We start from the raw sequence: 26533 nt of genomic DNA on the forward strand, positions 1-26533 counted from the left end.
AAGACTTCAGTTTGTGGAGTGTTAACAACACACCAATTACCAGCTCTCTCTACTCTAGTTTCCATATCCTCGTCCTTTGCAGACATTTGACCTACACACTTTTGTTCGGGCGCTTTTGCCCTCAAACCACACAGGCGATCTGTAGTGTCTCTAATGAATGGGTTGCTTGGGCAGACCCAGTGGTTGTCTTTAGTGGAGGTGCACATCTCTAGGTTGGGAATAAAGTAGACAGAGGGGCTGTCATCATGGAATGCTACCATGGGTGGTGTCTGTATGCGTATACGGACATTGTTTTTCCAGAAACCCACGTTGAGGACAGACTTGAGTCTATATATGTTGTTTTTCTCAATGATGGGTAGGTTCAGCATGAATCCTATCTCTAAGTCTTGTGGATTCACAAAAATGGGGATAGCACTGCCAAGACTATAGGCCAGGTGTATTTGCGATGAGTACACATTAGTAGTAGTAGCAGATTTTAGTATTTTATCTACCATGCTAAGGGATATCAGATACGGTGGGATTTTACCACTACTCAGGGTACTGATTGAGCTGCCAATTTCCCTAAGCAGGTCTTGCATCAAATCCCTTACTACCCGGATGTATTTGATCTCGCTCTTGATTATTTCAGCCAACTTGTCTATGGCATGCACAGTGTTATTGACTAGAGTAGAATGCATGTTAACTGTTAGTATAGTTCCCTGCAGGGTTTTGCCTAAGCCCTGCAGCTCCTCCTGTTGAGAAAGCAGTTTCTCTCGGATCTCTGGCATTTCCTCTTTCAGAATGCTAACTTCTCTTTTCACCGCACTCAGACTGACTGAGTTGGCTGCAGAGAAACCAACAGAGAACAAGGACCCAATGGCAGATGCAGCAGTAAGTAAACCCTCGAGGAACCTTTTCTGACGTGTTTTGCCACTCAGCTCTTCCTCGGTGACTAAGAATTTTTGTAACTGCTCCAGCATGTGGATAGTTGTGCGTTTAGCATGTTCAACTGTATTCCAGATCTCGCCATTTGGTCCGCTATCATGTGGTAGTGACTTGAGGGTGTTTACGGTATACATCCCATGGGTCTAGTCGGGCGTATACTCTGAGTGTGAATGCAGCAGTTCATAAGAAGGAGCCCAGGAGCCTCCTGCAGGATGATGCCAACTGGGGGGCCAGGCTCCACCACCTCACTTGACTGACTCAGTTGTAGGGTGAGGAGGATGCACAGGATCCTGAGGGAGTCCATTCTGTAACATACAGAAGGGTTATTACTTTATTGGGTTGGTAAATGTGACTGGGAATGTTAGTGTACGCTTATGGGTGAGTGAGGCGTACAAGCTAGGTGGACAGGATGGGCCTAACTATCGTCCACCCCCTTTTTGGAGTGAGGATTGTTCAAAAGGCTTGATTTGATTGCTATGGACCCATCAATATGAGGGCGTTTGATTAGGCCTGGATGTCCTAATGCAATATGCGACGGGGGACAGTTTTCCCACGATCTCGAAAGGTCCTGACCAATGTGGTAGGAACTTCTTTGAGACTCCTACCGGCTTGGTAAAGTTGAAGTATAGGACTTTGTCACCTATTTGATATTCGTGATGGGAGGCTTTTTGGTCATAGTAGGCCTTTTGTCCTTTTATGCTCGTTTCGAGATTCTTTTGGGCCCATGCAAAGGTTGACTGTAGGTGGCGTTGTAGGTCGGCGACATATTGATGTGCGGTGTATGCAGTTGCGACGCTCATGTCCTCTGGTCTGTACAGGAGATGCAGTGGGAGAACCATCTCCTGCCCAGTCATCATCTCAAAGTGCGCAACTCCAGTGGTGTGATGAGGGGTGGACCTAATGGCCATTAGCACCAAAGGAAATTTCACATCCCAGTCTTTACCATGGTGGGTGACATACTTCCGCAGCATGCTCACAATGGTTTGATTGGCTCGTTCAACCTGACCAGAGAATTGAGGGTGATGCGCGATATGGAATTTCGCCTCAACACCTAACATGTTCCACAGTGCAGCCATTACACCAGCAGTGAAATGGGTGCCTTTGTCTGAGTCGATGGATAGAGGGAGGCCCCAGCGGCTGAACACATGGTTCATGAGAAGGAGAGCAGTGGTCTTTGCGGTATTGTTGGGAGCTAGTAGACATTCTATCCATTTTGTGAAAGCACATGTGATGGTAAGGAGGTATTTGTTACCTCGGGAAGATTTTGGGACCGGACCGATCCAGTCCGTTTGGAGGTTGGACCAGGGGAAGGTAATTCCTCGACTTTGCAGTGGAGCTCTATTTAGCAGTTTGGATGGGCGAAATTGACAACAGACCAGGCATCCCTTGACATACTCGGTTATGTCTTTAATCATGAAAGGCCAATAGACTATCGGCTGAAGGGTCTTGTAGGTGGTCCTAGCGCTTCTATGGCCTCCACATGGACTGTCATGAGCATACTGCAGCATAACTCCTCTATGGTCCATAGGAACAACCCAGCGGGGTGGTTCTTGGCCACGAGGCACATACACCAGGAGCCCTTTCTCAAGCTTCAGGCAGTGCTGGAGGTTATGGAGGTGTTTTAGGTCCTTTGATTGTTGTAGCGCCCCTTCTGATATAGAGGATGCCCTTGGGTCTGTGACAAAGTTGCGAATCTGGCTGATAGTTGGGTCCCTATCCTGCATAGTTACCAGATCTGCGTCGCCTGGTTGTCTACCTAAACGGACGGTTAACGACTGGGGTTCAGGGTCTTCACACCCTTCTCTAGCCTGTTGGCGGGTAATGGCGTTCACGACATGACACGGTTTCTCAGGGAGCCATCCATCTTGGAACTCCCATGGGGGGCCGTCCATAGCTCCTGCCTTGGCGAGTGGTGGTCTGACGGAAGGGAAGGTGTAGTTATGAGGGCAGGATTCTCTCCTGCCTCCTGCTCGCAATCGCAATGCTGGCAGTCGGCTAAGCCTTGGCCCAATGCCATTTTATGGTTCTGGGCGTACTTCACCTCAATGTCGTAGCCCTGTAATGCCATCATCCATGCCGCGATGCGACTATTGGACACCCTTCCTTCTCTTAGCCTCTGACTGTTTAAGAAAGAGACAGGTTGGTGACATGTCTCTATTACAACTTTCTGACCACCAATGTAGCTGCGGAAATGTTCAACGGCCCAAACAGTAGTTAGCAGGGCTTTCTCGCAGTTTGAGAATTTAAGCTCTACACTACTAAGTGAATGGCTAGCGTATGTGACGACTCGCCTGTCTTTGTCATATTGCTGTGATAAGGCAGCACTTAAGCAGTGAGTGGAGAAGCTGGCCTCAAGGTAAAATGCTTTGTCCTTGTCTGGATAAGCGAGACAGGGGGCGGAGCACAATTTCTGCTTCATTTCTCTGAAAGCATGTTCTTGAGGACTGTCCCACTGAAATTCCTTATCCTTTTGGAGAAGCTCTGCGAGTGGTCTTGCAATTTCTGCGTAGTCCTCAATAAACTGCCTAGAGTAATTGCCGATACCTAGAAAGCTCCTAAGCTCTGACACATTGGTGGGGGCTTTAATGTCTTGGATGGCTTGGACTCTCCCTGACTGGGGTTCGATACCATCAGGCCCCACGAGCATTCATTCATTCATTCATTCATTCATTATCTCTAGCCGCTTTATCCTTCTACAGGGTCGCAGGCAAGCTGGAACCTATCCCAGCTGACTACGGGCAAAAGGCGGGGTACACCCTGGACAAGTCGCCAGGTCATCACAGGGCTGACACATAGACACAGACAACCATTCACACTCACAGTCAATTTAGAGTCACCAGTTAACCTAACCTGCATGTCTTTGGACTGTGGGGGAAACCGGAGCACCCGGAGGAAACCCACGCGGACACGGGGAGAACATGCAAACTCCACACAGAAAGGCCCTCGCCGGCCACGGGGCTCGAACCCGGACCTTCTTGCTGTGAGGCGACAGCGCTAACCACTACACCACCGTGCCGCCCGCCCCACGAGCAGGCCAACATATTCAACTTTTGTGTGACACCACTGGCCCTTGGTAATGGAGAGCTTGGCTCCAGCATTAGCAAGCTGAGTAAGGACATGTTGAATTTCGATTAAATGAGCTTTGAACGTTTGCGATCTGATCAGGATGTCGTCCACATAAATCAAGTTTCCGTGAGCAGCAGCATCATTCATGGCCTTGTGTAAGAATATGTTGAATTCAGCTGGTGAGTTGGAGTACCCAAAAGGGCACCAGTTCCAGGTAAATTGCCGATTTGCAAAGGAGAATGCTAGTTTATACTGGTCTTTAGGATCGACTTTCATCGTCCAGAATCCACTGGCCACGTCGGCGGTGGAGAAAAACTTAGCGTCTCTCACCTTGGCAAGTTCCTGGTCTAAATGGATCATTGGCCACCTTGACGAGGGGACTTGCTTATTCAGCTGCCTGTAGTCAATGGTGAGGCGCCATTTGCCATTAGGCTTCAGTACGGGCCACAAGGGAGAATTGTATGTGGAATTACATTCTCGAATGATCTGCTTCTCCAGCAAAGTGTCTATGATCTCTTGGATAGAGTCATAAGCTGCTAAAGGGATTTTGTACTGGCGCACAAACGTTGGTGGTGCATCCGGGTCAGTGGGGATTCGTATGGTGTGGAGGTCTGTGACTCTGCAGTCATTAGAATCCCATGACCAAATGTCTTTGAAATCATAAAACAATTGGCGGAGTTGTTGTTTCTGAGTGTCCAAGGTTAGGCTATCAGCCTTAGTAAGCTGTTGTTGGACCTCCAGTTCGAAACCTGGGTATGGTTCGCCTAATGGAGAATCTACAGCATCTGACGCAGGGGTGTTTTCACTCGGCTGAGAGGAGAGGGCATATACCATCATGTCCTCTGCTGTGTCAGCTTTGGCCATGAAGACTTGGTCATCGCGCAGCATGTCGTGTTGCTCGATACAAATCATGTTATTGGGGATGGTGAAGAAAGTGTTTCTACTGTTTTCTAGTCCGACCAAAGAAAGAGGCAGTTCGCCTATGACTGGAATTGTTAGTTCAAAGTCATGGAATGATCTGTCTATCAGCAGACCTAGGGGGCGGCAAGCAGGCACAGTGAGAGGAGTGTTGGTCAAGTTTTGCACCAGAATGTAAGATGAACGATGGTTTAGTTCAAGCAGAGGAGTGCCACAAACTGTTAGGTTAAGTTCCAGAAATAGAGGCAGAGGTTGGAAGAAAGCCTCTGAAGTTGGAAGCTCTTGATCTCTCAGAATGACCAACTTAAGGGGAAAACCGGCCATCCTAGCAGGAATAACAACGTCAAACTCACTAGCTACCTGGCATGCCTGAGGGATGTTTTGTCCAGAGCGCATGCGTTCGGGGTCAGTGAGGAGTGGGTGGTTTTTGACGTTGGCTTGAGTCCAGATTACCTGGTTTACCATGTCTATCTGGGCTCCTAGCCTAACCAGAATGTCTGCCCCAATGAAGAGTGAATTGGAGAGTTGAGGGACCATGCTCAAGAAATGGAGGAACTCTCTTGTTCCAATTGTCATGGTCACGGCACAGACGCCAACAGCCTTAACAGAGGTTTGGGGTTGTTCGGCAGAGAGAAGTCGGTGGCTTTTCTGCACGAATACAGGGCAGGAATGGCTTTGACACCGCATGTCAAACAAAGTCTGGCTGATGGCTGACTTCTCAGACCAAAGCATCATAGCTGCATTGAGGATCGTGGTCCCATTGACTCGCACTTCACCTGATAGGATAGGGCAGTACATAGCTGAGGTTGAGTTACTCAAGGAACAAAGGAAAGAGGCGTGGTTTTCCAAAGAATTGTGGCCACTAGGGGGACTCGCGATGTCGGGTGTTTTGACACCAGACTTGGTGTACAAAGACATGAACTGAAGTTCATCGGAAATTTGGTCTCCCGTGGCGCTTGGTTGGTCGGTGTCTTCACTAATCTCATCGCAACGGGCTTGTGCATGTTTTGTGGGATCCAACGGCTGTAGAGTCGTGATTTGGGCCCACACTTGACTGCGACGACAATCAATGAGTGGCGCCAACCTGTCGAGTAGGTCTTGGCCAATCAGTAGTTTTTCCGTACCCACAGAGCAGATGTAAGTGGGATGTATGATTGACATGCCTTGGAATGCGAGTTCCAACCATGCCATTTGTGTTACTGGGGCTTTGTTTTGCGTAAAGTTGACCAAGTTTATGTTGCAGGGCTTGGTTGGGATTGGGTCACCTTGTGAGAGCCGTGTCTGAGAGATGGTGGCGAAGACTTTAGCGCACATGAGCGTGATCTCCGATCCAGTATCTAGAAGGGCTTGGAGGGTGATTGTACCCTCGACCACCACGGGGGTGTAAATGCGCTTAGCATTGCCCCTTCTAACTAGATCGCCTAAGAACTGCATCAGAGGTGCGTTTTGTGTGTTTGCCTTCACCACCAGGGGGGGCCCTACATCCTGACCATCGCCTGCTGTTTCACAGGGATCTCCTCCCCATTTCATGAGATATACTCGTGGTTCCTGGCCTAGTCATGCCTGCGGGTGGCCTTTGTCATCTTTCTTGGGCTCTTTTGTTTTATCTGTTGAGGGGTCTGACCTCTTCTGTAACAGTCCTTTAACCTCAGCCAACTGGGCTTTCAAAGAATCCAGCTCTGAGCGGAGCTTACCAGGTTGGTCTGAGTCACTGTGTTGGTCACCTCTACCCCTACGTGTAGAGCTACGGTCGGCGCGCTCCTGCCGTCTCTGGCCAGAGCGGGGATGACTATCTTGCTGCCAACCACCTTGTTCCTTATGACTCTTTTCATATGATGAGCGGTTGCCATGGTCACTGTGGCCTTGCCCTCAGTCTCTCCTGGCCTTACCTTGCCGATTCTTCCACTCACCCTGGTGATGGCTCGGCAAGGGGCGGTTCGGACCGGGATTTCTCCAGGTGGGTCCCCCTGGTGGAGCTTCACCTCCTTCTAAGGCTAGCGGGGGCCTGTCTGCACCCTGGAGACTAAGGACCCTGGGTTCATCATCATTTCTGTCTGTGGTTTTGACAATGCTCTCCCAGGTCATTTGGGCTAGTTGCCTAATTTCCCTCATCGAGTAGAAACCTTGTCGACACGTCAGTGTGACTTGAGTCCGCACGCTTGGGTGGAGGTTATGTAAGAAGAGGGATTTGAAGCCTCTGTCTTCTTCCAAGCCTGGTGCGCTACTACCCTGGAAATAGGCAGTAAGTAGCCATCTATAATATTCATGAGGCACCTCAGACCGTTTCTGTTTAATTTGTATTGCACACAATGTCGCAGAGGTTTCATCCGTGTACAGCGCATATTCTTCCCTCATGTAATTGCGAAGTTTCGAATAGCTATCGCGAACATCTGGGGGTAGCATCTCTAAAAAGGCATGAACGCTGCTACTGGAGGTCTTCCAGATCAGTTTAAGTTTCTCTCACGTTGTGGCTTTCGGCAGGTCCATCAGGCATCGGTCAATTTCTCGCAAATAATCATTTACATTTGTTCTTTTATTGTCAGGATTGAATCGCTCAACATCTTTTTGGCAAGTAGGTCAATTTGCCGTATGCAAAGGGCTTGGTGTATGTCCTTGTGCGGCCTCCTTGGCTCTCCTGAGTACTCACTATCTGAGCTACTCTGGTATTGTTCCCGTTTCGCACTAGATTCGTAGTCTGATTAATCCGAAGATGGATCAGGGATACTGTAGCGCACTGACCTGGGTGTGCTATGGGCCTGGGCTCGGGATGAGCGCAGTATGGCTCCACCCTGGCTAAACGACGAAGGAGTTGTGTAGCGAGTTGATGGAGTTTGGCGGGATGTCTGGTCCTCGACCAGGTAATCCACGGTGTCCAGCTCGGACGCCTCTTCCCGCCCTGAGCTTCGGCGCATTGCTGGGGGTCTTTCACACCCCTTGCGCCCTTCTTGGGGGGTCTGCTCCTTGGCAGCCCTCTTGGCAGCCTTTTCGGCTTTCTCTAGCCTTTTGGCGCAATCATCAAGGGAGTTTTTCAAGAGCTCACGCTCCATATATAAATCATTTTTATTGGCTGCCAGCTCGGCGTTGCTGGTGGTCAGCCTGTCAACCTCTCCGCAGAGGTATCTGATTTCTAAATCAGTATCTTGGAAGTGTAACAGGAATAGCCTACCTAGTGCCTCTTCGACACTAATAGTTGTTCTTTTTGGATCTCTCATATGTTTTATTGAGTTATCTATGTTATTTTGGCATTCACCCTTACTTATCTTCCTAATGTTTGCTTTTTCGGAGGCAGAGCAGTGAATGAGGTCTGCGATGACATCAAAGAGAGACACGTCTTGAGCATTGTCTGCAGCCTCTGAGACACGAGGGGATGCCATTTTACTTAGGTTGGATATTAGGTAATTAATCAATCAATGAGTGAATTAATTAATAATTATTAATTAATATTAACTACATAATTAATTAATCAATTAATAAAGTTTGTTTTTGTTTGGAAATGCTATCTCTTATCCTAAGTTATTAATAGGTTATTAGTATTTTGTGATATGGTTATCACGCTACTATTAACCGTTTAACACACCTGGGGATATACCTTGGCAGTTGCTTAATCAAACTGATAATTTATCTGTTGTTGCAACAATATTCAAGAAGTCAACAAACCAATCTCCTCACATGAGGCACCAATAAATATGTGGGTGCAATTGGTCTTAAGTGATCAGTCTCATTAAATCAGTCTCATTAATAATGCCATTAATTTTGGTGTTTAATAATAAATTACCAAACAGCTAAATTATGGTACCGTATATTCCAAATTATTATGATCACTACTGATGCAGCAATAATGTATTACTTACCGTATTACATAGACACTACAGCCAATAGCATTCATATACACTTGGGTGAAGGCAATTTGGAGTTCTTTGAGATTGTGTGACTTCAAGGATACAGCAGCAAAACGGACAAGCACAGTTTAACAGAATAATTGAATTTATTATAACAACGATACTAAATGGGTAATAGCAGTTGAATACATTCAATATGGTCAGCAGCAATATATAGACAAGGCACAAACAGTGAGGTAGTACACTCGATGAGCGTGTGTGCATGTGTGTGTGAGCGTGTGTGTGTGTGTGTGTGTGTGTGTGTGTGTGTATGAGAGGGAGAGCGAGAGGAGAGAGAGAGTTTGAGTATGCGCACGGGAGATGCGCGGACAGAATGTATGCGTGAGGATGCGCTGTAAAATTTGGAGATGTGCGCGAGGACACGCAAGGTAAATAAATCAGAGATTGGAATGTTATCTAAGGTGGTGGGGGGAAGGGAAAAATCACCTCGTGGTTTTCTTGAGACAAAGGAATTCGTCGTGGTTGCTAATTCCACTACCTTATTACCAAATCCACTGAAATCTTGATGAGGTCAAAGTATGTGTAATAATGAAATTAAGGGGTGTTAGAGAGGATAGAGAAGAGCATGCAACAACTTATCTATTAAAACAACGGAGAGAACAATGTAGAACAACAATGATCAACTCGACACTCTAAATGTCTACAGTGTGCACAATTAAACAGTTTCTGAGTTTAAATTCACACTACTTCATAAAGCTAATTCCTAAGACTAGTTTGCCCAAATGCCAGCCTTACTTCCAGTATCTTGCTCCTATGCAGGAATGCAGAGATGTCCCGAAGTTTCGCGGAGTTTCTGGTGCTCGCGGAGGTTCACAGAAGGCTCGTGGGTCGCTCCTGTGAAGGCACAGAGAAGTCCTTGATCCGAAGCTTCGTCGTTCGTGAGGAAAAGTCTCTGATCAATAATGTGCACAGCGATTAAGTCAGAAGGAATTCGGTTGCTTCTAACTTTTAATTAACTGCTTGGGCTGCAGTCGTAACGTCACTTATAATAAACAAATAAACCGGTTGTAACTCAATTGAGTGAGACGACACAACTTAGGTACTCTTTACCGTGGCCAGTGGTATATACGAAAACGCGCTGAGTCTTCTTTCTTGCAAGGCAGACGTTGTGATTTCGGATGGTCCGATGAATGGGGGTATCTCTATATGTCTGTATGACGCGAAGATCAACAAAGAGACAGAGCGAATTGAGGGTGACCAGGTCACTTATAGAGTCAGGGTGACGTGACGTAGGTGATCATGGACAACGTGACGTAGGTCATTGTGGGAGTTAGTTGATGTGATTTGCAGTTCGAGACGGGGACTGTGGCTGTCCCTACACATATAACAACTAGAGATTGTCATGAGTCCTCGAGTATCAGGGACTCACAAATAACAGTAATGATTGATCACACAATTGATGACACAATAAATGTGTGAATGAATGTTTAACAATTGCATTTTTTTTAATCTTGCAACTTTATGAAATACATTTTACACTGATCAAAGTCCATTACCGTACAACACAACATAAATCATTCCAGAAATGGAGCCATATATTCAATAAAAAAAAATTGTTCATTAAAATACATTGAAAATTTATTGATTGGTTAGAGTGGCATTGGGGGTGGGAACTTACAATTTACTGAAACTGAACAGATGACAATCATTTCAGAGACTCTTGAGCAGGAGATTCTTCTTGGCCAAAGCTTTAGCACTAGCTCTATGGCTAACAGTGTCCTCAAAAAAGTGCAGTAAACACTTAATGAATTACCTTGAGCCCCAATATAATGTACCTTTTCAGAAGACAATCACCACAAGGACAGACGCCCTATATGAAATTAATGCTTCTTTACTTAAAGACATCCTATCAAAGCCAGAAAGGGTTGCTCTCACTACTGACTCATTGACCTCGCTAACTAGTAAACTATGAGGTTTAAATAAGTGTTTATTTTTGTCCAAATTATATTGTGTTTATTGTTGATTATACTAGTTGCTTTTCTTCTGGTCACTGATGTAGCAACCCACTCAGGGCCTGTAGTTGATTATAGCACAGGAGCTGTTTTCTGTCTCAAATAAATAGGGACGGCCATCAGATTCAGATGCCTCATCCATATTGTCAAATATTTGAGGATTACTACTTCACAAATTCTGAATGACTTCTTTTGTAAACATCAAAAAACAGCTCTCGAATGGTAACACTGGTCTACAGCCAAAATGCTTCCGAAATATAGTCAAACTTTACTAATTCTTGGTCGCTGAGAATGAAAATTAAATTTAAAATTGTTCATTGACTTTAGTTTTCAAGGTTGGCTCTGTGAATAAATCTATGATTGGGTTTGGATAGTACTTACTTTTTTGGTAAAACAATGAATGATGCAATACCAGCTTCAGATTGCGTCATACATGATATCAGGTTATTTCTAGAAGTCACTGATGATGCAATCATAAGTCAACTTACATCACTCTGCTGAATAAATTGCCCTATAATCAGCTAAAAAAAAAAATCATACAGTGCTATGCACTTGAGATTAAGTCTTTGCTTGACAAGAGACAAGCTGCCAAAAAGCACGGAGTACACACTGAATAAGGACTAAACCTATTCAGTACTTATACAAAATTGTTTTTTTGCCATTTGGTTCATAATACATTTTATTTATATAAACTTTTTGCACCTGGCGACTTGTCCAGGGTGTACCCCACCTCTTGCCCATAGTCAGCTGGGATAGGCTCCAGCTGGCCTGCGACCCTGTAGAGCAGGATAAGCAGCTACAGATAATGGATGGATGGATGGATAAACTTTTTGCTGATTTTCTAGTGTTACATAAAGAGAACAGGTGAAATATCATGTAAACCAACCATAAACACATGAAGAAACCTAGGTTTACAATTTTTACTTAAAACATTACTATCTGCACAATGTACATAAGTATAAAATGTAAAATCCTAAATATCTTAGAAGCCGTTGCCAATCAGCTGTTTTAATTGTCATATTTGAATTCAACACACCAAATTACATAACAAGCAGCCAATTTCATCTCTGAGGCAGAGAACTTCTGGAAAAATTGTTGACCAGTGTAATCGATCACAGGCACCAAATGGGGTGCTCCAAGCCTGTTAGTGGTGAAAACAATCAGTTTACTTTGATGTAGATGTTTTCCCCATAGAGTTACAATCCATCCATCATCTGTAGCCACTTATCCTGTGCAGGGTTGCAGGCAAGCTGGAGCCTATCCCAGCTGACCATGGGCAAGAGGCGGGGTACACCCTGGACAAGTCACCAGATCATCGCAGGGCTGACACATAGAGACAAACAACTATTCAAACCTACACTCAATTTAGAGTCACCAATTAGCCTAACCTGCATGCCTTTGGACTGTGGGAGAAATCGGAGCACCCGGAGGAAACCTACACAGACAACATGCAAACTCCACACAGAAAGGCCCCCGTCGGCCACTGGGCTCAAACCCAGAACCTTCTTGCTGTGAGGCGACAGTGCTAACCACTACACCACTGTACCACCCTAGAGTTACAATGTGTAGACAGTTTACATTTATAGTGTTCTAACTCAATACTGGTCTGATTTTGGTCTGTAAAAATTTGAACCCAAAAAGATGGGAAAGATGACCCCAGGTTAAAAAATACTGGAGTTCCCCTTTAATGTCTGTAATGTATTTTGGCTGAATTGTAGCATCGCATTTGTTTTTTTTACGTCCCTGAAAATAAGATCATGTTTTCTAATTAAAAAGACATCTGCTAAATCATGTTTAGGATTTCATATCTCCAGAAATATTGTTCCATGCCACATGAAATTTGGCAGATATAAAGACAAACCTGTTTGCTATCTGTCTAAAACTCACTGCAGAAGGCCAGATTTTTTATTATGGGGTTTTTGACATGGGGAAAAAAATTCCAAATGCAAACGATAGAGGCTTACAGAGCCCACTTTAAAATACAACGGTGATAAAAGTAATAGTTTGGCTTAAACTACTACATTTCATTGACTTTGTATCATCATCTGATGTCTGAACGACCAACAGAATTCAAGATATTGACAAAATCACCAGATAAGTTTAAAAATTTGCGCTATTTTGATATGCCCGGATGGTGATGTTGGCTCACTAGTAGAATCATGAAAAGCTGTAAAATACTGTAAGCTGCTGTAGATTTATGAACAAGTTTAGTACTATGTTAGTTGAAACGTTGAAGCTTTTTCAGGAAATTCTAGTTCAAGAACTTTATGAATGAGCTTAGCTTAGCAACATAGAATGACTTACTTACTGTAGCATTAGAAACATTTCAGGAAACCCACCCCAGACTGAAATACATCATCCAACTTGCTGGTGATTGATAATAATTAAAAAGTATCTTTAGTAATGACCCATGATGCCCATGATAAAGTTAAGCCTCCATTATAAATTACTGTCATCTTTGAAAATGATCATTCACACAAGAACAGTTAGACGTAGTATGAAAAAAAAATCTGTACCAAATCTCATACTATTCTTTGCCTTCATCAGTCAGATAATTTAACCTTTTCTTGAGTTCATCGACCAACTTTTCTTCTGCAACTTCCATGCTGCTTTCCCAGTCTGAAAGAGAGAGAGACGTGTGAGAGACAGCACATCATATTTCTTGTCATTTTGAGTGTATTAATTGCATTGTCCTCACTTGGATTCGAGCAGGAAACTGTGACAGAAAATGTGACTTTTGATCCATGAACCTCCTCGGTGTTCTCAAACACAGGCTGCTCCAGATTCTTCCGTTTAAACCACTCATCAAGACAGTTTCTTAAAGATACACTATTTGGTTCTGCAAAATAATAAATGAATTGGTAAAGTATATGAAAACGTCCTTATACTCTGGCCATGATTTAGTATTTATTTATTTTAGCAAGTGGCAATACCTTGAATCTAGACAGTTTTTCAAATGATTTCCTATTATACGATTCTTTAAAAAAATCATAACTAGGATTATTAAGTCTTTCTTGGCTTTTTTTTTTTTTTTACTAATTTCAAGCTTAAAATAGTCTTGTTCTATTAAAAATTCTCACTATACTGTTTAATTCTAGAAAGAAATAAAATTATCTGCAAATAGAATAAGAAAATTTAATGCTTGAAATAAGTAAAAAAAAAAAATGTAAATAAATAAATAAATAAATAAATGGGCCACTGATTGGAAGGTCATAAGTTCAAGCCCGAGTGCCAGCAATCTGTCATTGGTGGGTCCTCAAACGAGGCCCATAACCTGCTCTGCTGCAGTGGTGCTGTATTATGGCTGACCCTGAGCTCTAACCCCAACTTCCTAACAAGGTACGTATTCAGTCAACCAACCAGGGTGTCAGTAATGCAGTAACTCACACGGCCCTGCCATGAGAAACCAGACTTATTTAGAATTAGCCAAGTTGTTCTTCATGAGAACAATTAGATCTTCCAAACAAAACAATCAGAATCAAAATCCATTGGAAACTCAGGGAGGAGTAGCAATTTTCCTGCAAGTTCATTAACCGGGCTAATTAGCAACTTGTTTATGAGAAATCACAAAAGTAGGGAGTAACTTTTGTGCAGAGTGATTTAGATCTTCCAAACAAAACAATCAGAATCAAAATCCAGTGAAAACTCAGGGAGGAGTAGCGATTTTTGTGAATTGTGGATGGACGGACGCCGGACATCGTGTGATGGCAATAGCTCATCGGCTATGGCCGGTGAGCTAATGAAAAGAATTTCACTACTATAAAGCATATGACAAAATAATGGCTCTATTTTCTTCATATATTTACACATCAGGTAATGCTGATTAGAAGTGGCGAGGTAGATGGAAAAAACTGTACAAAATGTGATACAAGTGCAAAATAATAAACGTGTGTTCCATTTACAAGGAAAATTAAAAATGGATTTTGTTCGTGTAAGAGGTGTGATTATGGTTCAAATATGTAAAACAAAACGAAGACATTAGCTCAGGTAGAAAATATCAGACTGTGGGTGCTCATTTTAATTATTTTCATACTGTGACGGCAGCCCAAGCAGAACATCGCTCCTCACTTTACCGCTCCCATGGTGCTGAAGAAACAGTGACACTTCAACACCACTGTTTTGGACTCTTGAAAGCAGCGTGGCTGCAGGGAGGAGCCCGCTGATTGCACATGGCTGGAGGGACTTGAGCAACCACAAACACAGATTATTTTGGGTTTTCTTAGAGCATAGTTACTGATTCCTCCCTCCTCTCCCTGCACAGGTCATCTCGCCAATGCCGACACCAACGCCGAGGACAAAGAGGAAGACAACGGAGAAATCAGCACTCTCACCAGCAATCACCACTGCTCCTGCTTTCAGCAGTAGAGCAACGAAAGGCCCAGATGTAGTCAGCCCTCCACCGCTGCACCAGATACAATTTTCTCACCCCTCACACTTACCTTGCTTTTTTTTCCCAAAAATAAAACAGCACTTAATTTTTCCACTCAACCCTGGGTTGAGTGTCCGTGTTCCCCGCCGTAACCGCGAGTGCCACAGTAGATGCCATTGTATTGTTTTGTTATTTTTGTCATTTGTTTTGCAGGGTATAAACCAGGCTTGTAGTACTCCAGTCCAGGACTCGGTCTTGAGTCTGACTCATGCCCTGATTTTAAGGACTCGTGACTTGACTTGGACTTGAGCACTGATGACTCAGACTAGTGCATTAACTGCATTCGGACTCGTAAATTGGAGACGAGGACTCTGATTTTTTCTTTAATTTTTGAAATATGCTGTAATAATTAGGCATAAGATATTTATATCTACATTCATTTTTATACTAATGTTGTGAAAGAGAATGCACATTCGCCTGTTCATACGTCATGTTCAGGAACAAACTAACGTTAATGGCGCTAAAATGCCTGAAGAGAAGCCCCTAGGATTGTCCGCTTTGCTGATACAGACTTCTCATGCAGTGGGAAAAAATGCACTGATATGTGTTCCATATGTAGAAGAACTATCGAGGAGACGACGGGGACAACCATGAACTTGAATCGTCATTTGGCAAGACCAAACCCAGAGAAGTGAGTGACACGCTATGTTCATTGCTCTGTTGACAGCGGGGCTTGCTGACCAATGAACTGGCTAGTGTTAACCCTCTCTCATGTTATTTGCCCTGTTGATAGTGGGCGGGGCTTGTTTCTGACTCAACTCTGATCAGTAGTGGACTCGACTCGAAATCGACTTGAAATTTTCTTTATTGACTGACTTGACTCGGACTTGAACATTGGGCCATCCTTAAAAAAAATCCGTTTCCTGTCCACCGGGTGAGCAAAAAAATTTTCAGTCGGGAGGGAGGGATTTTTTTTAATATATATATATATATATATATATATATATATATATATATATATATATGGATGGATAAGAAATCGCAATGCTGTGTTTGCTTTTTCTTTCAGTACTTTTTTATTACAAAAGCAGACACATTTAATAAAATGACAGTTTAATCAACTGAAACTTTGTACAAAAACTTTAAGTTAACATTTTAAATGCTGACTGCAACATTTGCAAAACTTTTACAAAGGTACTTAAAAAGTCTGACACACGGACTTTTTGTAGTTCTAAATCGACCGTTAGGCCTAGTTCAGATGAAATTACACTATTAAAATGATCACTGAATGATTTGTTTTTCTGAATCTTTACTATTTTGTTGTTCGCTAGAATACCATTTTGCGATTTCACACTTAAGCAAATGTTTGAAAACTCCGGATCACCTTCCTTCATGGTGGCTGCCATTTTTTTGTGCCGCATGGCGCATGCGCAGAGTAAGGGAGAGTAACCCATCCGCGGCCCCGACATGCAGTGTGTGCGCGCGCACTCGGCAGAGGCAGTAGTGTGTCGGAGGGAACAGAAGCAGAGATAACGCTTATTTTGTCTCCGGTAAACCAGTCTTCTCTCGTTCAATTACGTGCTGGCATCAAAAGACACCATTGGTTGTAAATGAAACCTAACTGAGTCGTTGGAGTGTATTTTCATACACACATGGAGAAATGTTCGCTGAGTGTTTGTGTAGCCCCACTGCAGACCGTTGTCGTTGTTGACTCATAGCATGCTCAGTTGCGTGAATGTGTCATGCACCGAAAATAAGAGATTTACAAGCCAGGAACGCCTCATGATGCAATACGCAAGAAAAGAAAGAAGATTTACTGCCATTTTACTTTGTATTTGAGTAAAGTGAATAAATAAATGGTCTGTGTAAAATACATTTAATCCTGGGAACTGCGTGCACAGGAGTTTATTTTGTGTTTACTCCCCCCGGCTGGCTACTTATTTGTCATGGCTGGCTAGTATGAGCCTTAGTGGAAAGCCCTGGGAATGCGTAAATGTCAAGTTCGATTTTAGATTTACGAACCCCAAAAAAATGTCGAAAAACCGGCGTTAAAAAAAAAAATTTCAACCGCACAAACGGCACTCACCCGGCCGGTGGACCGGAAACAGAACATTTTTTAATAATGGCCTTGGGGACTCGAGGTTTAGTGACTCGACTACAACACTGGTATAAACATAGCAGACATGCAAAATGGGAATGTTATTTTGCTCCTTTGAAAGATGCAAATCTCAGTAGACCTTGTTAGTCAATCATTTTGCACCTTAAGAGATTTATTAAATCAGGATAATTTCCTTATTTATTTATTTATTTATTTATTTATGCAAATCTTTTCTGAGTAAAAGCACAGGGGTTAGAATGCAATGCTTTAGAAACTCATCATTAGATTATAATTTGGTTTATAATTTGTGATTCGTACCTGGCTCCACTGCTAGCAGACCCAGAATGCGTTTACTGAGATGATTAATATTTTCTTTTTTCTTCTTTTCGTGTGTGCTCTCCATGGTATAATCTTTGAACAGGAGCTCAACTGAGCTTTTATATAGGTTGCATTTGAGTGAATAAATGAGGTCTTTTTGATCTTTTGTTGTCAGTAACTTATTAATCTGAACCTCTGTTTCCTCAACTGTGCGACACTTTGGCAAAGACTTGAACCCAAAGAGCAAAGTTAGCATGTCCAGGGCTTTCTGCAGGGCATCCTGCTTTGCTTCTGCCTCAGTGGAGCCTATAGAGAAAAAAAAAAGTTAGTGAATCAATTTTTCCCCATCCACAAAAATCTATGCAGTGGGTGTTCCAATAAAAAAAGAGAAGGTAAATAATATAAATACACATGCCAGTATGGGAAATAACACAACACACAATTACACAAAGCAAAAAGATAAACATAACTGTGCAACGCTAAAGCTAGCTCCTCTGCTGTCTGAATTTTCTTACTCCAACATGTATCAGGGTTTGTGTCTTACTGTAATAATGTGCCATGTATTGTTATAAATTTTGTGATGAACATAGCAGCCAAACTAACCTTTTCCATCATAGACGAAACTGTAGGTTATATCAGTAATGGAACACTTGTTGTTTTCAAACACTTCCTTAGGAAGGGTGAGAGAGTTCTGGGGAAAATCTTGTTTCACCAGCATGGAAGCATTGTTTTCCTCTTAGAGGGAGACAGACAAAATACAGATATATGCTAACCATATTCTGATAATAATATGATAGCAATAGTCTGTGAAGCAGATGGGAAGCAACAACCTATCAATAGGTCGACAATTAATCAGTCAGCTTTGAGCAATGCATTATATCATAAGGTCCAATAGATGGCATAAGAAGAATGATGGGGAGCAAACATTAACATTTTATCTTTGAAAAAGGGCAGGGATGGGGATGGGGTTGAGGGTTTGAAGGGAGGGGGCTGCTCATTGATATCAACAGCCCCTGACATCAGTACAGTAAATGTGATGCAGCAAATTACCTAATTTTGATTTGGAAATTCCCAATGCAGTCCCAAGTAAGACATAGGTTTTACGAATGGCATCTTTCTTGGCAGTGTATTCATTTTTGTTTTGAAACGTGAAGTTTTCTAAGTTTATGTCCACATGACAGCTGAAAACCTTCTCAGTCCTGACATTCTTGACTGTTACAGATGGAGGCTTGAGATTAAACAATACTAGAAGTGTGTTGATGGCTGTAAAACACACACATAAAGGTCAGTTGGGAAAAGTAATCACTGCTTTACATGTTTTGTGTAAAATGTCATCTCCTACTGGCTGTTATTCTACTAGCAGATGGTCTGTACATGTAAAACAAACCACTGTATACCCGTATTATCCATCTTGGGAGATTTGTTGGGTATCTCTGGAAGACTTGCATCACACTGTGGACTGATGCTGTCCTTTGGTTGAAGACAAAAGTTCTTGCTAATGGCTGTCGTGCAGGATGCTGCAATCACACGTTCAACTTTATTGCAAAGAACAAATTCATAGTTTAAATCCCATTCAACCAGACTGTTTATGACAAACTCACAGTGTAAATTATCTCCACTTGTACTGGGACCCTCTGCTTCTTCACTGATTCCTTCCTTTACTTCGCATCTGTGCAAAGGATTTTCGAGATGAAGAGCATCTAGACGTTCCTTCAGAAAACTTTTGTAGTTTTTGTCAGCTTCAGCCTCAAAACTGCAGTTAAAGAGTTCTGATAAATGTTGCAGAGCTACCTTAGCTGCCTGATATTCTGCCAGTTTCTTCTTTGAAGCGCCGACTAAAGGGTTTTCATAAACCAAGTACGGAGCATTAGTGATGGATAACAAAGAGAGATGTAACGGGGTAATCCAATGAAACAATGCTGTTGTGCTTAACAATATAGACTAATTCTGAATTACCTTTATCAGAAAATATGAACTCCCCAGTCAGCTGGAGTTTGCAGAAGATCTTGCTTCACGAACTGAAAGTTCCCGTGATGTTGGGAAATTACATCTCTTAAAATGCTCCAACACTGCTGTTTTACCTGTTGCATGGGGCAAGAGCAAGACTTCTTTTTTTTCTTCTTTTTTTTTATTTGCTAACAAATATAAACAAATACAAAGTATCAATGAAACAAATTAATACATACACATGACCAGAGGTGGAAAGTAACAAATTACATTACTCGCGTTACTGTACTTGAGTAGCTTTTTTGTGTACTTATACTTTTTCAAGCAATTTTTAAAGAGTGTACTTTTACTTTTACTTAAGTATGTTTTCTTTTAAGTAGTGTACTTCGGTACATTTTACATCACAACCGTTACTGAGTAAAAAAAAAAATTAATAAAAAATAAAAAAGGCTAAAACGGAGAAGGGGAAATGCGTTCTGGAAATGAATCACGGGAAGGACAGTTGTCGCGCGCGCGAGTCTCACACAGACGATGGCGGACATGCACTGGCGCTTTAAGGGGGGGGGGGGGGGGGGGGTTTCACGCCCCTGGGGCCACAGCAAATCAGGGGCCTTGTAATATTAATAAAATAATAAACTGTCGGAACCGTAAGCCTACATTAATGTACGGATAGAAATAAGGTTAGAAATAAATGAGCGCACAGTAGCCTGCTGTAAGAGACATGGTGGATGTGGTTCGCGAAACGAACACCCACAACTGTACCAGAAGAAAATGGAACAAAATGTAACGTCACGCGCGAAAGTGCGCCAAAGACTGCAGACTACAGAGACACACATTTAGAGGCTTTGAAAGATGAAGCGTTCACATGTTAGCGGGGCACATAAAAGGAAAAAAGAGAGAGATGCAGGTAATGATAGAATCATTGCCTAAAGTCACAGACTTTAAGGTAAGGATCACCAATCTGTTCAGAATATCAGCTACTTATCAGTTATCAGCCTACCAGCCATACCTGTCAACTTTGAGGTTTGAAAAAAAAGGGATATTTCCCAGATTTTTAACTGAAAATAAGGGAAAATTTCGGAAAGTCATACCCTTCACCAAAAGTGGGTGTGTAGTTGAATGGAGGGCAATTTTCTATCTAGTATTTGTGATTTCCTGTACTCTGGTGCATGTTGGTGATAGCCAAGACCCAAACTCCATATGCTTATGGTTTATAGAGTGCATTTGTGAATAAACTATACATTTATTTTTATTTGCTTTCAGTGGTACCAGTTATTTCCCAAATTAAGGGCTAAAATACGTATCTTATTGTTAAAATAAGAAAGGTCATTATATAACCAGTCAATAAATTCAATTCCATTGCAATTTATTATGGTTTTAACATAGTCATGGCCTCGGAACACTAGATAGATAGATAGATAGATAGATAGATAGATAGATAGATAGATAGATAGATAGATAGATAGATAGATAGATAGATAGAGTAATAAAGAGATAAAGAATAATATAAGATATTAAACCACGAGTGATTTAAAATGGGTAAGTTTCAGATAGAAAATAAAATAGACAATGAGTGGATAAAACAGTTAATACACCAATTAGTTTACACTAGGCTATTTATGAGGTCTTAGCCAGGACATACTTAATGTAAACATGTGTAGCTTACCTTTGATTATTTGGGAGGCTTTCGTTTTCCCCGTGGAAAATTTCTTTGCGATGGAAGAGTCTGGGAACATTCCAGCCACGCACTTGTTGAAATCATCAAAGAAAGAGAGGCTAATGTTTTTCTTAGCTATTAGCATCGCCATTTTCATCTCAGACCTAATCAGTGTTGCCAGATACTGCTGACGTTTTCCAGCCCAAAATATGTTCAAAACCCGCCAAAATGCACTTGAAACCGCCCAACTTGGGTGGGAAACCGCCCAATCTGGCAACACTGGACCTAATCACTTGTTCAGCCTCGCCTCCGGACGTAGTTATGTAATTACTGATGCCTGAGAGGGCGGGGACGTGAATTCATGGCCCGACTTCCTGCTGTAAACTCCTGTCAGAGGCGCGTCATGAATTCTGGACCTACCGACTTTTTTATATTGTGAAAATACGGGACTTTTATATAATGTGAAAATACGGGATATTTTCGGGAAAATAAAAAAACGGGAAGACAGCGGGAAATAAGTCAAAATAAGGGATTTCCCCGGGAAAAACAGGAGGGTTGACAGGTATGCTACCAGCAGCTAGGCTATGTGTAGCTAGGCTAGATATGCTATGATCTGTCCAACAGTAAAATAAATCAGTTGTGATTTGAATACGTGTCGTGTGATTTGAGTTATAATCCTGTTAGTATAATAGCATATTTCGATGGGGATAATAAAATGTCTAAAACGGCATCTACTGAAGAAATTGATGAAAAGATTGTAGGCTATAATTTTCACAGTTCGGGCAGCAGACAGAGTAAGCATACTGAGGGGAATAGCAATACAAAGCTAGCGCAGATCCACATTTCTCGCTAGCTGTGTTGGGTGTGTTGTTAACCCGTGCGGATTTAAGTGAAATACTTGAAGTTCTGTGGTCAAGACAGCGTTTTAAGGTAAGGACACTTGATTATTAATGTTTGCCCGCCGTGGCTTGTTGTTGACTAAAGGCCCACATGATTTTGCCTTATGCAGCTACTGCTAGCATCATGCTTTGAACTAGGTTAAGCTCATTTGTGCTAAAGGATGGGTTTATTGAAGGACTTTGATGTAGGTAGTTTCTTTTTAAAAAATCATATGCTCAAAACAGTATGCCCGTGTTCATCATGTTTAACTTTTTTCTTGATGGAGTGCGTGAAATATTGTTGCAAGTGGTATTTCGATGCAGTCATGTCAAAAAGGCAGTTGAATGCACGGTCTTATTCAAGGAGAAGGAAGACTTGCATGATGCTTGAACATAGATCGGTAAAATAGACCCTAGTAGGACTTGGTTTCGTGTATTTCGGTCTGTAGAGTTATGAGTTTGGCCGCTGTCCATGGTGTTTACGTTTCATGTGGCTGCCGAGCCAAGTACCATCATCATCATCATCATGTTCCCCTGTCAAAAGTTAAACTCTCTAGGGGTGCTTCTGCTGCAGCAGTTGCACCAGTTGCTCAAAGTTTGATTTGTCCATCATCATACGTCTTATCTGTTGGGTGTCTATGCCCAGCAGATTTTCCCATTTCGTCCATTTGTAACCATTTTTGTCAAACAGGAGCTGCTTTTGCACTTGGTTATTGCCCATCCGGCAAACGTGAGCAATATATTTTAGTTGTTGTACGTAGCAGGATAGTTTTATATCCTGGGTTCCTGTCAGTTTCCGGAGGTCAGCATTGGACATCTTGTAGCTCCAGTCTGTATCTTCATTTGTAGTGTTCTTTTGGTCAGGGGCATTCTTTTGTTTATATCCACCTTTAATCATTTTCCTTAGGAAGCCGTGCCACACTACCTCAATTTTGTGAATTTCACTGGATGATAGTTGCCATGCCTGTGTGCTGTACAGGAGACGAGATCGAACGCATACCACTAGGAACTTTATACGGGTTTTTAGTAGTATTCGGTGGTCGGTGAGAACGTGTTTCAGTTCATTCCATTTCATGAATGCAGCACTTATCCTAGCATGCAGGAAGTGTGAGGATTCATCACAGTTGCTGACATTATAACCAAGATATTTAAAGGTGCGGACGTTTTTAATATTAGTGCCTCCAAGGGAAATGATACTTGGTTTACATTTGATATCCTCATTGACGTTAAAAGCCATTGTTTCTGTTTTGACATATGATATTTGTAAACCAAAGCGGGTGTAGGTCTTATCATACAACTGAAGAATATTCTGAAGCTCCTCGATGGATCCAGTGAGTATGGCCTGATCATCTGCGTATAGAATCTCTGTTATGCAACCCTCTCCTGATGCTCGTGCTTTCGTATGCATTTCTCTTGTGGATACCTCATTTGGAATGCAATATCTGAACTTGAAGCCTGTATCTGGGTACAGTTTTGATATCTCATGCTGTGCAATCCTGACAACAAAGTCCATATAGATATTAAAAACTGATGGCGATTCTAGGGCACCTTGTCTTGCAGTGAATGTTTGTTTTCATGCCGCCGAGCTATTTTTATGTATTTTATTTTTTAAAAGGACTTGTCTGTAGGTGTATGTTTTATGTTTACAACACATAGGTCTACATTAGTGCACGCGTGCTTGTGTGGTTATCTCTGGCCACGCCCCTGCGTGAAAGTTACGCAGTATCACTGTCCTGTCCGTGGTAATAATCAGAACCGTCTCTGTAATGATAATGCGCGCGTTCTTCTCTCCCTCTGTGGTCGGATGTGTTGAGCGATGTGAGCGTGGGCCTTGCGCAGCTACGCTGAGCCAAACGTAACCTATCGTAGGCTTCTAGGCTAATTACGCGCTTACACTGTAAATGCTTGACACGTATTGCAAATAAAATAAGAGTGTTTTCCTGGCCAATGGTAAGGGTAGGGTTGACAGGTAGCCTATGAGGGGCCTAGCCCCTGGGCCACGGGTGTTGATAAAGCACCCCTGCAGACATGGAGGAGACCGAGGAACCTGTGGTGGATGACCCTGCAGAAAACGCAATTTCTTTCAGTAATGAAGTGCACCCCTGGCCCTACATACGTGATCACTTCAGCTTCGTAGAGAAAAGGGGTGACAGTTTCATTATGCAATGCAGATTGTGTGTGCCCAAGAAGACAACCATTGCGGCATACAAAAATTCGACGTCTAATCTGCGCAAGCATGTTGAGGTAAGTATTGTCATTGGCATCATAATCACGGGCTCAGATAGAGGGTGGGACGGGTGGGATTCGTCCCACCCAGATTTAAATTCACCTCATTCGGTCCCCCCCACTTATAGGGAGGAAAAAACGTCTATGCTGTCTTTCTTTGCATAAGGCAAACCTCATGGAAAAATCAAAAGACTAATTACCATTTGGTTTATTGATGTGCACAGCAGTACATACATAGTTGCAACAACTCACATAAAACAAAACAAAGACTGATATTCGGTTGATTGAGCTGCACAGACTGCACAGGTTGCGAGCTCGAGCTTGGTTGCTATGATTACCCACAACAAGTTTGACAGGCATATCGGGGTTGGGGTTGGTTTGCTGGCAGCTTTGTCCCCCCCAGTTTTTTGTCCCCCCCAGTTCAAAAAACGTATCTGCGCCCTTGATCATAATGTTTCCTTTCCATAGTAAAACCGACAATAGGCTGGTTATATTCCAAAAATAGTGGATGACATTGCTAATGTTGAAGTAGCAACCTGTTGGTACTGTAGCATAATGGTAACTAGTCTGTTATTCAGTTGGCTAATCATGCAAGCAAGTTAGCTCGCCAACCTGACGTGATCAGTCCTCCTACCATTCTACATCCAACAGGCCAGAAAGGAATACTAAGCAAAACAAATAATGTTTGAATTGAATTGTTCAATAACACAGTGCACACAGGCAAGCTACGAGATTTCGGTGCAACATTTCACTTTCATATTTCGTGTACAATGCTTTGTGTGTGGTCAGGGCGATGTACTGTAAACGACATGACTGTGTGTATTGACCTTTTTTGTTTGTCTCAGTTTTAATGCAGCATTATCCTAAGCATTCAATTTGATACACTTCCTTTAAATAAAACATCTGGGTTGAGATGTACATATATCCTTGTTTCCGCTTCTTTTTCATTTTTGCACAACACAATGGAGGCAGAAAACACCCATTGTTAAAAGTAACGTTTTACTTTTACTCAAAGTACATTTTAAATGATCTACTTTTTACTTTTACTTGAGTAGATTTTTTGTCTGGTAACTTTACTTGTACTTAAGTAAAATTTCATCAGAGTAACAGTACTTGTACTTGAGTATAATATTTTAGTACTCTTTCCACCTCTGCACATGACATACAACAGAAACACTGACGTAACATTAATAACAGTTTCAAAGGCTGGACAGTACTACTAATATGTTGACAGAGAGATGTAACAGGACACATGGAGACAAATTCGACAGAGATAAACAAGAGCTATATTGCTGTATAGGGGAGGCTGGGTGGGGTTGGTTAGGGGTAATGAATGTGCATGTGAGATGGAGGAGGGTAGGTGGGGGGGGATTTGGAGGGGTTTTGGGCCTTGAGTTATGGGTGGAGGGACAGTGTGTGTATGTTGGGGGGGGAGCGGAGTTTGTGATAGTGAGCACATGTGTGTGTGTGAGTGTATATAAGCAGTGCTGGTCTAGTGTCGGGCCAGGGAGAAAGAAGCTGGATCATAATGAAGGGGGGGGGGGAGTATTATTTTATTTGCTAATCCTTTGTGTTAGTAATTTTTTTATAGATAGTGATTCTAAAAATAATAGTTCTTTAATAGTTAATTACGATGACTACCTGAGCACCTGTTCATGGCTATGGTGCCAGCCGCCCCTGCCCAAGCTAAGTCATGATGGGACAACAGAGGGGAGGGGGAGGTACTGCATGAGGTAGGGCTCTGGGCCCCCACACACCGACACCAGCCCCCCATAACCTCCGCACAACACGCCCTACCTATCCTATATATGACTGTATATGACAAGAATGTGTGCCTTCTCTAAAGTGTACTGCATTAAAAGAAGAGGGCGTGCAGGGTGAAAACCTGCCCAGATCTCTGCCTACACGCCCCCCGCACCCTATATAATCAAAGATATAAGCCTCCTCTAAAATGTATTTGCATTAAAAGAAGTGAGGAGTGCAGCGAAGCACCTGCAGAGGTTTCCCACATGCACTCCTCTCCTGCCCTAGTCTATCATGTTGTTCTTGTTGAAGGTGGGCAAATGGTGTGTGCTTCCTAATGTGTAGAGCATTTAAAAGAGGATAAGGCGCGCTGTGCAATACCAAGAATAGGCAGGTATCAGAGTGCATGCGTGGGGTGGGCGGGGCGCTGAGAGGACCTCGGGACCCTGACCCGAAGGGGAGCCCTGATCCATCAACCCTCCCAATGGCACCAACCAATGCCAGTCCCACCTGACAGCCAGACAGGGTAAGGCTGTCC

The 26533-nt window shown here is 42.8% G+C and overlaps 2 long non-coding RNA genes across 2 annotated transcripts; both read right to left on the bottom strand.

Annotated features, from left to right (window-relative positions):
• Positions 1-13567: 13567 nt before the first annotated feature.
• LOC132866711 (uncharacterized) lies at positions 13568-18200 on the bottom strand. The gene is made up of 3 exons (XR_009650615.1): positions 18148-18200; positions 17545-17850; positions 13568-13598 (listed from the first exon to the last, which is right to left on the bottom strand). It is a non-coding gene; the product is annotated as an uncharacterized LOC132866711 (long non-coding RNA).
• Positions 18201-18741: 541 nt separating this feature from the next.
• On the bottom strand, positions 18742-19186 carry LOC132866712 (uncharacterized). The gene is made up of 3 exons (XR_009650616.1): positions 19146-19186; positions 18942-19061; positions 18742-18807 (listed from the first exon to the last, which is right to left on the bottom strand). It is a non-coding gene; the product is annotated as an uncharacterized LOC132866712 (long non-coding RNA).
• Between the last annotated feature and the right edge of the window lie 7347 nt (positions 19187-26533).

This window comes from Neoarius graeffei, chromosome 18 (genome assembly GCF_027579695.1).
Source record: "Neoarius graeffei isolate fNeoGra1 chromosome 18, fNeoGra1.pri, whole genome shotgun sequence".
NCBI classification, from domain to species: Eukaryota; Metazoa; Chordata; class Actinopteri; order Siluriformes; family Ariidae; genus Neoarius; species Neoarius graeffei.